Below are 15,169 nucleotides of genomic sequence, written 5' to 3' on the forward strand. Positions count from 1 at the left end.
AAGGCCGAGTATAGGATGTATGCAAAATGTATGAGAAGCTGAAGCCAATGAAAATCCTTTCATGACACTACAAAAACTGGCTCTGAAGGAAGGTTCAAACACAGTCTTTAAAGCAGTAGCCTTTAATTTTATTTTTTTTAAAAATACGGAGCACCAATTCGCCGGCTCACATGACAAACAAATTGGGAAAACTTTGTAGAAAAAAAAACTCTATAAAACAAAGAAAACTCTTGAAGGACAAGTGCATTCACCTGCCATAGCAAGGGGGAAAAAAGGGGGGGGAGGGAAACGCCCAACAGAATCTTCACAATTGACCATTCAGGAAGGAGTTTGACAGACTCCACCAGTCTGTGCCCCCCCCCCCCCCCCCGCCCAGCCCTGACACTCCAGATGGGTTTAGAATAGAATAGAATTCTTTATTGGCCAAGTGTGATTGGACACACAAGGAATTTGTCTTTGGTGCCTATGCTCTCAGTGTACATAAAAGACAAGATACATTCGTCAAGATAGAATGCACTGCCTGACTCTGTTGTTACATCCTCAAACACCCATAACTTTAACCTTAAACTGTCCACCGTGGACCTCACTCATTCCTAAGAGTTTTGTCCAAATCAGTCCTTTAGGTTTTGAAGCCATGATATTCTTCTTCTGCCTGGACCTCATTTGCCTTCAATCTTTCCCTGGAGGATTAAGTGAAGGATGCCGTATCTTTCTGGGTATCGCATCACATGTCCAAAATACTCTAACTAAATCCATATTACATATTCAATTCTGGTTCTATCCTTCGACAAAATGTTTAGGAGTAGCGAGAATATTATCTCTATAGTACCTCAGTGCTGAACAAAAATTCAACTCCTGGTGAATTGGACTTTATACATGGAATGGCTCAGCGGTTAAAGATGCTGAGCTCGTCGGCTGGAAAGCTGATAGCCCAAGTTTTGAAATCTGGCGCTGCGTGATGGGGCGAGCTCCCGTTACTTGCCTCACTCCTGCCCCCTAGCAGTTTGAAAGCATGCAAATATGAGTAAATAGGTACCACTTTGGTGGGAAGGTAACAGAGTTCCGTGCTTCTTGGCATATAGTCATGCTGGTCGTGATCAACAGAAGTGTTCTCGGACAATACTGGCTCCTTTGTCTAAAAAATGGAGATGAGCACCATCCCCTAGACTCAGATACAACTGGACAGGGGAAAACCTATTAACCTTTATATGGAATGGGCACTCACTCATTCCTAAGAGGTCAGTAGGGGCGTGCATAAGCACACCAGCGTGCCTACAGTCCCTGTCCTACTGTCCCCATTTTTTGTGTCTTCATGTTTATTCTTATTCCTGTTATCTTGTACACAAGTAACAAACTAAATGAAATGAAATCATAAGGCACAACTGTTTAGACTATAAATCCAAACATTCCCAGCCAAGAGCGTCTATTGGTTGGGAATCCTAAGAACTGTAATCTCAGACATCTGGAGGCATGTTGTATTGAGGAATAGGAAAAGGAATAGGGAAAATGATAGGATAGAATAGAATAGGAAAAGGAATAGGAAAAGAATAGGATAGGAAAAGGAATAAGAATAGGAAAGGATAGAATAGAAAAGGATAGGATAGAATAGAACAAGAAAAGGAATAAGAATAGGAAAAGGAATAGGACAGAATAGAGAATAGGAAAAGGAATAAGAATAGGAAAAGGATAGAATAGAATAGGAAAAGGAATAAGAATAGGAAAAGGATAGAATAGAAAAGGATAGGATAGAATAGAACAAGAAAAGGAATAAGAATAGGAAAAGGAAAAGGACAGAATAGAATAGAATAAGAAAGGAATAAGAATAGGAAAAGGATAGAATAGAATAAGAAAGGAATAAGAATAGGAAAAGGAATAGGAAAAGGACAGAATAGAATAGGAAAAGGAATAAGAATAGGAAAAGGGTAGGATAGAAAAGGAATAAGAATAGGAAAAGGATAGAAAGAATAAGAAAAGGAATAAGAATAGGAAAAGAAATAGGAAAAGAACAGAATAGAATAGGAAAAAGGAATAAGAATAGGAAAAGGAATAGGATAGAATAGAATAAGAATAGGAAAAGGACAGAATAGAATAGAATAAGAAAAGGATAAGAATAGGAATAGGAAAAGGACAGAATAGAATAAGAAAAGGAATAAGAATAGGAAAAGGATAGAATAGAATAAGAAAAGGAATAAGAATAGGAAAAGGAATAGGAAAAGGACAGAATAGAATAGGAAAAGGAATAAGAATAGGAAAAGGGTAGGATAGAAAAGGAACAGGAAAATGATAGGCTGGATAATAAATAAATAGAACGTTTGGTTCAAATCCGCAGGGCAAAGATTGTATATTCTCCACACCCACTTATTCGGGTGAGAGAAAACCCGCGTGGTGATTAACGAAGGGAAAAAACGAACGGCCAGGATCGGACCCGCTCAGAAACCACCTTCGCCCACGGCATCCTTCTCTCCCTTGGCTGGCTCTGTGCCCCGCAGCGAGCCCAACCTCCGCGGGGAAACACGCCACGCTCGGCTTACGGCGTCAAAAGGAGCCAGCCTGGCCAAGCGCCCTCGTGTGAACCCAATTGGGCGGTGAAGAGGATCACCACCTGCCGGGCGAAACGGGCTCCGGGGAGACCCCCAAACCGCCGACCTCTCCCGCAAGACGGCAGCCTTTTCACCCGCGGGGACCCTCCGCGGGAGGGGAAGAGCCGTTTCCGAGACATCCGCCCTCCCTCCCCTGCCTCGCTCCCTCCCTCTCTCTCTCTTTCTCCCCGGTCCTTATCCGATGGCTCGCCGGCCCCCCTTCCCCGTCCTCGCCGCCCGCTTCCCCGAAGACGGCTCCCTTCTTCCCTTCCCCTTCCTACCCGGCTCTCCCTCCTTCTCTGCGGTAGCCACTCCGCTTCAAATGGCGACGATGGAAAGGCGGTCACGTGAGCCCGCGGGGCCAGGTCAGGTGACCGGTGGGAGGGGAGTGAAAGTTCCGTCTCTTGACTTTCTCTTCTCCCTCCTCCCCCCTCCCCCCGCCCACCTGTTACCATAGAGACCGGAAGGCGCACGAGGCCGGCCGAGCGGGAAGTGCGCATGCGCTCTCTCTCGCGCGCGCGCCTCTCCCCGCGTTCGCACGACGTCTTTTTAACCGCTTTTGGGGGGTGGGGGGAGGAGGAGGAGGAGGAGGGGCGAGCGGGCCCGCTTCTCTGGTCGCCGTAAGCCGTGCGGTAACCAGAACTAGAAGGCGGTAACCTGCTTTAAAAGCTATCCGAGCCTGGTGTGGGGAATGTGTGTTTTGGGGAGCCAGGTCAGCTGGGTCGTGTGAACGTCCTTAGCTGCCCCTCAAAGGGGTCGCATGCAACTGTACACTGTAGTGGTGATATGGGTTTGATCATCAGGCTGCTGTGCTTGCAAAAATTGTGATTTTTGTAACTTTTTATTTTTTTAAAAAAAATAATCTATTATTTGTTGAGATGGGCGGCCGTATCGGTTAAAAAATCAGTACATAAAATAAATAAATACATCTCCTTTTAAGTTACCATTTCCTGTCCCCAGAGAGGGGATTCTCAGTTTATCAGCTTGCAGAAGTAGGGTTGCAATTATTTTTTTACTTTGCCTGTGTGTGTATAGAATAGTTATATTTATATATCTCTGTGTGCGTGTATCTATAAGGGACAGGGTGGCCAATGGCTGAGCTTCTCGATCAGAAAGGTCGGCAGTTCAGCGGTTCAAATCCCTAGCGCTGCGTAATGGAGTGAGCCCGTTACTTGTCCCAGCTTCTGCCAACCTAGCAGTTCGAAAGCATGTAAAAATGCAAGTAGAAAATTAGGAACCACCTTTGGTAGGAAGGTAACAGCGCTCTGTGCGCCTTTGCCGTTTATTAATGCCAGCCACATGACCATGGAGACGTCGCTGGCTCTTTCGCTTTGAAACAGAAACGAGCACCGCCCCTAGAGTCGGGAACGACTAGCACATATGTGCGATTGGAACCTTTACTTTTTCCCAAAGGGTAAATTATGTAACAATAACAATTCATGTAACAAAACACCTTAGGTTCATAAATAATATCAATCTAACTGTTCACAAAGCATGCTTTGAAGGCATTAAAACAGAGTGATGTAATATTTTTTAAAATGCTGTTACTTAGGTTTTAATATTTTTTTTGAAAGAATGGGCTCTCAGGAACATGCTCGTAAATCTTTCTGTGAGCTTTCGAATGCATTAAAAAAAAAAGTCCTCTGGAATTGTTGACCTCATGGTGGTCAAGCTTTCTACTTTTCTTTGTAGCTCGGGTCCAAAATATTTTTCAATGATTAAAAAGAATGGGGTTTCTTGGCGTTATTGATGAGATAAGTCAAAGTGAATTCCTCAAGAAGAACAACGGATGTAGTATATTTTATGTAGCATTTGGGTTGTAAATTCTCCCCAGCCTACACATTTTCTGTAGTGGGGGGTGTGAGTGCTTTGGAGCCTCCTCATCCTTTTAATCACAGGCTCTTTATTTAAATTGAACATCAAATTGGCATCCCAACAATCATAAATTTGTTTGCTGGCATGTCACATAGCATGCTGCAGTGCAGTGGCCATAATTGAGTTCTTGATACTATGATGTTTGAAACACTTCCAAAACCCATGGCTTATCTGGTATTCAGAGGATCAGGCCCATCTGATAAAGGCTGAATGCCATGAATACAACTAAATGGTGTAATGCAGGTAGTCTTGACTTATGATCACAACTGAACTCAATATTCCCATTGCTAAGCAAGACTCTTGAGTTTTCCTCAGTTCTACAAACTTTCTTGCCATTGTAGAATAGAACGGAATGGAATAGAATAGAATAGGAAAGAATGGAATGGAATAGAATAGAAAAGATGGAATGGAATAGAATAGAAAATGGATGGAATAGAATAGGAAGAATAGAATAGGAAAGAATGGATGGAATAGAATGGAAAGAATGGAATGGAATAGAATAGAAAATGGAATGGAATAGAATAGGAAAGAATAGAATAGGAAAGAAGAATGGAATAGAATAGAAAATGGAATAGAATGAAAAGAATGGAATGGAGATAGAAAATGGAATGGAATAGAATAGGAAAGATAGAATAGGAAAGAATGGAAGGAATAGAATAGAAAATGGAATAGAATGAAAGAATGGAATGAATAGAATAAAAAATGGAATAGAGAATGGAATAAATAAAGAAAATAGAATAGGAAACATAGGAAAGAATGGAATGGAATAGAATAGAATAAATAGAATAGAATAGAATTCTTTATTGGCCAAGTGTGATTGGACACAGAAGGAATTTGTCTTCGATGCAGATGCTCTTAGTGTACATAAAAATTTGTCAAGAATCATAATATACAACACTTGGTGATAGTCATAGGATACCAAATAAGCTGTCAAATCATACTAGGAATAAAACAATATAAATCGTAAAGATACAAGCAACAAAGTTATAGTCACAAGAGGGAGGAGACAGGTAATAGGAAGGATGAGAAGAATAATAGTTATACAATCTTCTTAGTAAATAGTTGACAGTGTGAGAATTAGTTGTTTAGCAGAGTGGTAGCATTTGGGGGAAAATCTGTCCTTGTTCTGTCTAGTTGTTCTGGTGTGCAATGCTCTATAATGTCATTTTGAGGGTAGAAGTTGAAATCAACAGTCTAGGTTTAATTTCCGAGAATTCATTGCAATTCACTACACGTCTCCAAGTGATTTTTGTTTTTTAAAAGTCTTATCTCATTTTTTGGGGTTAATTTAGACATACTTTCCTCTTGCTGTCTTAACTGCTGGAATGAATTCTCCAGCAGTCAGGACTGTGCTCTGTATAAATAAGTTGATCTTTTTGAAGAGACATGCTGAATCACTTTGAGATTTCATAAGGCGACATATTTTCACAAGGCCTCTCCATGTACACACTTGATCGTGCCCCAAAATGAGCCGGATGGAAGCGAGTGAAAATAAAACGTGACACTTTCTTCGGAGACCTTGAGGTGGCAGCAATGCTACGTTTAACTCCTGTCATACATTTGGAGTGAGAGGTTGTGCGTGTGTTTAAAAAGCCTAAATCAAAACAACCCTATTTGTTATCGTTTTATAGCTCGCTCTTGAAGTCAGTAAGAACTTGTCTCGAACATCATTTGCATTGTATGCAATTTTTACTAGTTTATCAGATAACGTTTTAAAAGCACGTTGAAGTGGGGCTAAATGTAAAAATAAGCCATAAATGATGGCGGAGCTGGGAACATGTCAAATGTTATAGTAAAATTAAAAGGCCCTTTTGGAAAAGCACGGTCTAAAATAGTGTTTACAAAGGATTTGATAGTGCATCAATGGAATCCCCTTTGTCTTGACTAACTGTGCTTAATCTTTTCTTGAAGACATTCAGCGATGGAGCATCCACCACTCTTGAGAGGCAAGCATTCCACTGATGAATTGTTCACTGCCAGGAAATTTCTCTTCAATTCTAGGTCTGATCCCTCTTTAATGATCTTCCACCTGTTGCTCCTTGCCCTGCCTTCAGGTGCTTTAGAGGAGAAGTCAACCCCCTCATCTTGGTCACTGCCCTTCAAGTACTGGAAGACAGCTATCGCTTCATCACTGATTCTTCTCTTTGCCCTATTAACCCAATACAACAAATTAATCCTATAGTTTGGCTTTTCCAAACCTTTCACTAAAATGTGTGTAGTTTTTGGTTCAGCATGTGATGTGGACCTACCTAGACCCTATTTCTTCTCCTTTCATGATACACAAGGTCTTTGGTATAGTCAAGGCTATGGTTTTCCCAGTTGCAATGGATGGCTGTGAAAGCTGGACCATAAGGAAGGCTGAGCCAAAGAATGGAGGCCTTTGAATTCTGGTGCTGAGAAGACTCCTGCGCGTCCCTTGGACTGCAAGGTGATCAAACGGTCAGTCTAGAGGAGATCAACCTGACTGCTCTTTCGAAGGCAGATCCTGAAGATGAAACTCAAATGCTTTGGCCACCACTGAGAAGGAAGGGCTCACTGGAGACGAGCCTAATGCTGGGTACGATTGAGGCAAAAGAAGAGGGAACGACAGAGAATGAGGTGGCTGGATGGAGTCACCGAAGCAGTTGGCGTGAGCTTAAATGGAATCCAGAGGATGGTTAGAAGGCAGGAAGGCCTGGAGGAACGTTGTCCAGGGGGTTGTGATGGGTCAGACACAACTCTCGCAACTAACAACAACAACAACAAGTAGCCACCCTCCATGGTGCCAGGTCTCCCAATAGGAATTTGCATGGGCAACGTGTTGGAAGTGTGTGCCCTGTTCCATCAGAACGGCGTTCATTTGTTTATTTCACCAATAGGACAGAAAGCCAATAACTGCAATGGTTAAAGATCTGCTTGGGATGCTATATGCGGAGGGCGAGCGCATTGTGACAACGTGCTCATTCAATCTTGTGCAGCAGGCTCTTCATAAATTCATGTATTTGAGCTCACGTTTGCTTATGATGTCGAAACACATGCGGTGTTGTGTTTCTGCTACCTCCTGCTAAGTCACATCCGTCTCAGAATGCAATCTTTGTACCTATCAATGATTTTAAAAATGCGATACCATATTTTATTGTGTGTGTGCTGTGTGTATACACACATACACAAAGGGGGGTGTATTCCTTTATTTGTTTGTGGATAAGGGTTGATTGAGCGAGGAGGCATGCTAGGTATTCTTGTTGTGTGTGCCAAAAAGGCTAAAGAGCGACAATCCCTTTAAAATGGTTTGCTTGTTAAGACCACCTCAGTAGGTGTCTTTAGCCAGTACCATCCTCATCTGATACCAAATCAGAGGTGGGTTGCTACTGGTTTTGGCTCAGTTCGGCTCCACCGGCAATGGAAGTCAGGCCTGGGTCACAGAACTGGCAGCCACCCAGGCCTGCCATGCCCGATAACCAGTTCCCTTGCTGTTGCTGGGCCCCACCATTTTGGATTTTAGTGACTGCGCGTGCGCAGTTCACTGTAAACTGTTCTGCACATGTGCGCAGAACAATTTACATTGAACAGCACGCACGCGCCTGATGCATGGCTTGCAAACTGTAGTAAAACCGGCAGCTATCCACCCCTCCTACCAATCCATATTAGATTAGATTAGATTAGATAAATTTATTTATAGGCCGCCCTCTTCCCTGAGGGGACTCAGGGCGGGCTTACATTCTTCTTGTGCCATTGGCGATCGTGTTGGCAATCCTATTTTTGTCAACAGCCGCATGAAAAAGTGCTGTTGAGTTTTGTCCAAATCAGTCCTTTAGGTTTTGAAGCCATGATGTTCTTCTTCTGCCTGGACCTCATTTGCCTTCAATCTTCCCTGGAGGATTAAGTGAAGGATGACGTATCTTTCTGGGTATCGCATCACATGTCCAAAATACTCTAACTAAATCCATATTACATATTCAATTCTGGTTCTACCCTTCGAAAAAAATGTGTAGGAGTAGCGAGAATATTATCTCTATAGTACCTCAGTGCTGAACAAAAATTCAACTCCTGGTGAATTGGACTTTATACATGGAATGGCTCAGCGGTTAAAGATGCTGAGCTCGTCGCTGGAAAGCTGACAGCCCAAGTTTTGAAACCTGGCGCTGCGTGATGGGGTGAGCTCCCGTTACTTGCCTCACTCCTGCCCCCTACCATTTGAAAGCATGCAAATATGAGTAGATAAATAGGTACCAGTTTGGTGGGAAGGTAACAGAGTTCCGTGCACCTTGGCATATAGTCATGCTGGTCATATGATCAACGGAAGTGTTTCGGACAATACTGGCTCCTTCGTCCTAAAAAATGGAGATAAGCACATCCCCTGAGACTCAGATAAACTGGGACGGGAAAACTTATAACCTTATAATGGAATGGAAAAGTAGCATCATCTCCTGCACCCCCATCTCTGGCACCAAATTCTCTTCAGCTGGTCTTACCGTCTTAATGTTGCCAAGGTTTTTAAGGTTGACACTAGTCTCTTGTTGTTTTTCTTGCACAGATTAACACAGCTACTTGAACATTACAGACATTAGGAGGAGTTTTCTTTAGCCTATTGTCTGGTCATTCTCCCAAGGGAATTCTGTTATAGGCTCTCTCTCTCTCTGTACCATGAAGGTAATTTGTATTGGATAATTAATTCTTTGGCTACTTTTGGAATATGTAATTTCGTGGTTAAACGATAAGATGACAGGAAAGCTCTTTGTTCTTGGTGGAATATTCTTGGCACAAGAGTTCCCTTATCCAGAAGGCAGTGTTGATTTTGATGGATTAGGTTTCATTGTGTACGAGAATTAATTTGTGAATATGCGGTTCAGCGAATTCATTGGGATGTCCTGTGTGTTCTCTCCATTTTTTTCCCAGTCAGCTCCAAGGGTTCCTTTAGTGGTATAAAGAGAATAGCACCTCCTCGGAGAAGAAGGAGAAGACAGCAGATAAAGTGCATATGCAAGATCAAGTAGACCTCTAGAATGGCCTGTGGGGAGACCCATGGATGATCATCAGGAGGCAGGTCAAGATGACAAGAATTTAGCCATTCAGTTAGCTACATAGATGTGCTTGTTGATCAGAAAGGTCGGCAGTTCAGCGGTTCGAATCCTAGCGCTGTGTACCGGAGTGAGCTCCCGTTACTTGTCCCAGTTCTGCCAACCTAGCAGTTCGAAAACACATAAAAATGGAAGTAGAAAAATAGGGACCACCTTTGGTGGGAAGGTAACAGCGTTCCGGGCACCTTCAGTGTTTAGTCATGCCAGCCACATAACACAGAGACTCTTTGGACAGCGCTGGACTCTTTGGCTTTGAGATGAGCACCGCCCCTAGAGTCGGGAATGACTAGCATGGTTCCACCACAAAACCGCGTTTCGACCTAAAGGGCGCTCGACGAAACCGCACAGCTGACATCATCACAGCGTGACAACAGCGCGGAGAAAAAAGCACGCTGTAAACACTAAACCTAAAATTAACCCCTAAACCTAAACCTAACCCCCCTAAACCTAATCCTAAACCTAACCCTTAACCTAACCCTAAAACCTAACCCTAAACCTAACCCTTAACCTAATGCTAAACCTAATCCTAACCCTAAACCTAACCCTTACCTTAACTTGAATCGACTTGCTTTCAAAGCGCTATTTAAAGCGCCCTTCTTTTCTCCGCGCTCGCTGTTGTCGCCCTGTGATGACGTCAGCGACGCGGTTTAATCGGGCGCGCTTTAGTCGAGCGCGGGTTTTGTCGTGCCACGGACTAGCACATATGTGCGAGGGGAACCTTAGCTTTATCTACCGGTAATGCCAAATGTGAAGGCTTCTAGCAGATCTTAGCTGCATTCGATAAAATAAGTCTAAGCAGGATCATACCTGGTTAGTACTCTGATACTTAAGGGATGATAGGAAATCCCTGGGTTGTTGGTTTTAATGGAGAAATAGAATAGCAATCTGAAAGGTACTAATACCTGCCTGATTAGTGTTGTATACATCCATGAAATAATAATAATAAATGATAATAAATAAGTTCTATACCACCTGACTCCCTCCCGTTTTCTTATAAAAACCGGTGCACCATTAGAGCAATGAGAGAGCCCAGTTCTGCCTTAGCTTTTGAGGCTTTTCATTTAAAAAGAAGGAAACCTAGCAGAGGGAGAAATAGACGCCCTCTGCTGCTTTGTTTTCGGATAACAGAGGCAGCGCAAAAATCCAACGGTAAGATCATATTGTTTGGTTATGTACAGCATTCATTTATCCTCTGATATCCATGAATCAAGAAAGAGTTGCTGAAAGGAGAAAAAGCGGGAATTAATCTCCCCTCGATCGCTGGAGTAATTTCAGAAGAGACCCATTCTGCTGAATTATCCATATGTGTCTCTCTATCTATGTACCAAAAACAAAAAGGAAGAGTTGTGTGGGTCTGTGGATCGATATTGTTGCTGCACAAATGCAAGATACGAACGTTAGGCCAGTGTCACTCAATAGCCATTCGGAAATGGCATTAACAAAGTGCTGGGGGTGGGGGGTGAGTAGGTGGGGTGGGGGGACAAAGGCAATTCAATCTTCCTGATAAGAAATTGTTATGGGGCTGCAGGACTAGGTGTGTTGGGAAAAGGATTATCCATTGGTGCACGGTGTGCAAATAGGGGGGCGGGCATTCGTGGTTGATCTGTGCTTGTTTTAGTCTTGTGTTCACGCCAGGGGTGAAATCCAGCAGGTACTGACAGGTTCTGGAGAACCAGTAGGAGAACATTTTGAGTAGTTCGGAGAACTGGCAAATGCCACCCGTGGCTGGCCCAGAGTGGGTGGGAATGGAGTTTTTGCAGTATCCCTCTCCTGCGATGCCCACCAAGCCACACTATGCCCACCAAGCCATGCTCACAACTGGTAGTAATTTTTTTTTTTGAATTTCACCACTGGTTCAGGCTCCGTTTTTATGGGTGCGATGTGCCAGTTTTTAACTGGTTTCATGGTGGTGAAAAGAAGGGAAAATCCCAGGATACTTTTCCCCCTGGTTATAGAACAGAATAGAATTCTTTATTGGCCAAGTGTGATTGGACACACAAGGAATTTGTCTTTAGTGCAGATGCACTCAATGTGCATAAAAAGACAAGACACATTCATCAAGAATCATAAGGTACAACACATAATGATAGTCATAGGGTACAAATAAGCAACCAGGAAACAATCGATATTAATATAAATCGTAAGGATGCAAGCCACAAAGTTACAGTCCTGCAGTCATCAGTGGAAGGAGATGGGTGGTAGGAACAATGAGAAGGACTAATAGTAATAGTAATGCAATCTTAGTGAATAGTTTGACAGTGGTGCGGGAATTATTTGTTTAGCAGAGAGATGGTGTTTGGGAAAACCTGTTCTTGTTCTAAAACTCTTGTCTAGTTATGTATACAAGATGGTAGTCCTTTCTTTTCCTCATACAGATGTATGTTTAATATCAACAAGATAAAAGAATGTAGTGTATCTTCATCAATGTTCATTTCCACTGTATAGATCAGAGTCATGAATCGGCTGCAGGCCTCATATAAACCGCCTCTCTAAGCGGTTTACAGAGTCAGCCTCTTGCTCCCACCAATCTGGGTCCTCATTTTATTGATATCGGAAGGATGGAAGGCTGAATCAACCTTGAGCCTGGTGAGATTTGATCTGCCATATTGCAGGCAGATGGCAGGCAGCAGAAGTAGCCTGCAGTACTCCACTCTAACCACTGCGCCATAGGGGCTCAATTGTATCCTCTGTAGAGAAGACCTGGGTGCAGAGGATGATGGGTGGCAGGGAGGAGTGAAATAGAAGGAATGAGCCGAGGTGGTGCAGTGGTTAGGGTGCAGTACTGCAGGCCACTTCAGCTGACTGTTATTTGCAGTTCAGCGGTTCTAATCTCACCGGCTCAAGGTTGACTCAGCCTTCCATCCTTCCAAGGTGGGTGAAATGAGGACCCAGACTGTGGGGGCTGATATGCTGACTCTGTAAACCGCTTAGAGAGGGCTGAAAGCCCTATGAAGCGGTATATAAGTCTAACTGCTATTGCTATTGCTATTGAATGCAGGTTGGTGTACCTCTGCATCCGATACCTAAACGGGTCTATGATAACTCACCACAGCCAACTCATCACAGCCAACTTACTATGGCCAACTTGCCATGGTCAACTAATATCACAGAAAGGGTGGCATAGAATCATGAAAAGATGCAAAAGGAGGGATAGAATGAAGTGTGAACGACAAAAATGGAAATAATGTTTTTTAACTCATTTTTAAAAATTCAATCGAACTGTTAAATTGTCTCGTGGCAAGTTGGCCATGTTGAGTTGACTGTGGAGAGTTGGCTGTGGTGAGTTGCCCCATTCCAACCTAAAACCGATGACATGTTACCCTTAAGAGTTGAATCTGGCCTTTAAAATGTGTGGACTTATTTATCTTGAGTTTAGTTTTCACTTGTTTTTTTTTAAACTCACCTTCTTCCATTGATTAAAAAAAAAAAAGGAACACCTTTCTTGTATCCTCCAAATAACTCCCAGAATACTCAAATAGTCCTAATATTGCTACAAGGGCTGGCCTAGCTATAGAAGCTTCTGAGTGGTACCAGGATGTGAGAACACCATCTGTGTGCTTGCTTGTTCAAGCCAACCCTGAGTCTTGGACTCAGGCTACGATGGTGGGTTGGATTTCCATAACCAAAGTTTTGCGTTTTCTTCTTCTTTCAATATTGTGTCTATGGGTGTCGGGTGTATTTTTACTGTCAAAGACCACAGGGTGTAAGGAAGGTTGACTTCCCCCCATTGTCTCACTGGAAAGTACCTGTGAGGATGTGATTAGCCCATGTGTGTGTGTGGGAAACTTAGAGAGAGAAGAAAGGGCAAAAAAGAATTAGTTGAAGTGTGTATGGCGAAAAAGGAGCCTTCCACTGTTATGAGATTTTATACCTAATATGATACGAGACCTGAAACTAACTTGCAAGGTTTAGGTGATAAGCCACTTGCAGCCCAGTTGTCTTACGCCATTTGTGAGCTGGGAGAAGAAACGGCAACTACCTGGATTGTCTTCGCAAAGCTTCAGATTATGGGAAGCATAAACGGATAGCATCTGTACGATGGCGATTTATTTCCCAGCTTACCATGTGCTTTTTTGTGTGTTCTCTGGAGATGGTATTTCTTAGAAAGGCACAACATGCGGAGCTTCTGATGGACTCCAACCGAGAGAGGTACAATTAGGAATGTCATCTAATAATGCATTCTTCTCCTTAGGCACAGCGTGTGCGGGGCTTCAAAAATGCAACCGCCAAAATGCTGAGCTGTTTCTTTCCTTTCTTTCTTCTTTCTTTCTTTCTTTCTTTCTTCTTTCTTTCTCTTCTTCTTTCTCTCTTTCTTTCTTCCTTCCTTCTTCTTTCTTTTCTTTCTCCTTCCTTTCTTCCTCTCCATCTTCCTTCCTTCCTCCTCTTTCTTTCCTTTCTCTCTCTTTCTTTCTTTCCTTCTTTCCTTCCTTCCTTGCTCTCCCTTTCTTCTTTCCTTCTTCTATCTCCCTCTTTTTTCTTTCTTTGTTCTTCTTTCTTTCTTCCTTCCTTCTCTCTCTTTCTTTCTCATTCCTTCCTCTCCCTCTTCCTTCCTCTTCCTCTTCCTTTCCCCTCCCTCCTCCCTCTTTCCTTCCTCTCCTTCTTCCTTCCTCTTCCTCTTTCTTTCCCTCCCTCCCTCTTTCCTTCCTTCCTTCTCTTCCCTCCCTCCCCCCTCTCTCTCTGATACACAAACACACCACACAAAACACACACAGACACACTGCTGTATGAGAGAGTGAGGAATAAAGTATATAAAAGTGTGTTCAAAAAGCAAAAAATAATATCGTAGACAAAGAGGCTAGCTACTGTTTTAGCCTGTTTTTCTTTTTCAAACATTCCCTTCCCAATCTGGCAGCCTCTGAGATCTATTGGAAGATGACTCTCCTCACTCATGGATGATGGTCAGTCGGACCGAGGATGATGGGAGATGGAGTCCAGCATAATCACAGGGGGAAAGTTTGGAAGAAGCTGGTTCACTGCACTTTTTCTTCCGTTGCAAAATACTTTCAGGTGGAGAAGTGAATTAGGCAGGACTCCGATAAGGTTTCCTCAGGTCAGAGAAATCAGGTTCAGTCTGTACTCAGATAATAAAGGCGCATCCAGGAACCATAACCCTAGGATTGATATCTTTCTTAGCCAAATAGTAACCTGTTGGAGGAGTCTGAAAAGTTGGGGTTAATATATCATCATCCCAAATAATTTGAGCCTGTGCAGGTCTTTCTGGGAACAAAGACTGCACCACTGAACAGTTTTTCCCTGAATGCCATCACTCTCCTAAACAATAAGTCCCTCAACACTGTCAAACTATTTACTAAGTCTGCATTACTATTACTATTAATTTTCACATTGTTCCTATCACCCATCTCCTCCCACTTATGACTGCAGGACTGTAACTATTTTGCTTGTATCCTTACGATTTGTATTGATTGTTTCCTAGTATGATTTGATTGCTTATTTGTACCCTATGACTATCATTAAGTGTTGTACCTTATGGTTCATGACAAATGTATCTTTACCTTTAATTACACTGAAAGCATCTGCACCAAAGACAATTCCTTGTGTGTCCAATCACACTTGGCGAATAAAGAATTCTGTTCTGTTCTATTCTATTCTATTCTATTCTATTCTATTCTATTCCATTCCATTCCATTCCATTCTGTT

This window comes from Thamnophis elegans, chromosome 14 (genome assembly GCF_009769535.1).
Source record: "Thamnophis elegans isolate rThaEle1 chromosome 14, rThaEle1.pri, whole genome shotgun sequence".
Lineage (NCBI taxonomy): Eukaryota > Metazoa > Chordata > Lepidosauria > Squamata > Colubridae > Thamnophis > Thamnophis elegans.